This window comes from Nestor notabilis, unplaced genomic scaffold (genome assembly GCF_000696875.1).
Source record: "Nestor notabilis isolate BGI_N333 unplaced genomic scaffold, ASM69687v1 scaffold1254, whole genome shotgun sequence".
NCBI lineage: Eukaryota > Metazoa > Chordata > Aves > Psittaciformes > Psittacidae > Nestor > Nestor notabilis.
The window spans coordinates 61,730-62,203 of NW_009926682.1; the positions used below are offsets into that span (position 1 = coordinate 61,730).

The window sequence follows — 474 nt, forward strand, 5'->3', positions numbered from 1 at the left end:
TACCCTGAACTGCCCCTGTTTAAATTTAAACCCATTTCCCCTTGTCCTACCACTACAGTCCCTGATGAAGAGTCCCAATACTCAATCTGTATGGATAGATGACCCTCACCTCCTGCACCTTAGCGATCAAGTTGTAAAAAGTAGTACCTCCCTACTTTGCCTGTGCAAAGTTCTATTACTCCATTGACTGGACTGAAAGATGCTCACTTACTAAAGTAATACAGATATGCCCAAACCAACATAATCTGTACCCCTACCTGATCACATTGCCTAAGAAAAATAAACATGAATTTTGAAGTATTGTCATGGTTTAAGCTTATCATAAATACAATTAGACACACTCTGGTCAGATCTGTTGTTATTTCAACCCTTCGAGCCCCATGTTGGGCACCAAAAAGAAACTGTCGTGGTTCAAGCCCAGCCGGTCACTTGGAACCAAGCGGCCGCTCGCTCCCTCCACCCCCGTCTCCTTCC

The 474-nt window shown here is 44.3% G+C and overlaps 1 protein-coding gene across 1 annotated transcript in view; it reads right to left on the reverse strand.

Annotated features, from left to right (window-relative positions):
- Window positions 1–474, reverse strand: part of ADHFE1 (alcohol dehydrogenase, iron containing, 1) — a 19,292-nt gene that overhangs the window by 8,023 nt on the left and 10,795 nt on the right. The gene's annotated exons all lie outside the window — the stretch shown is intronic.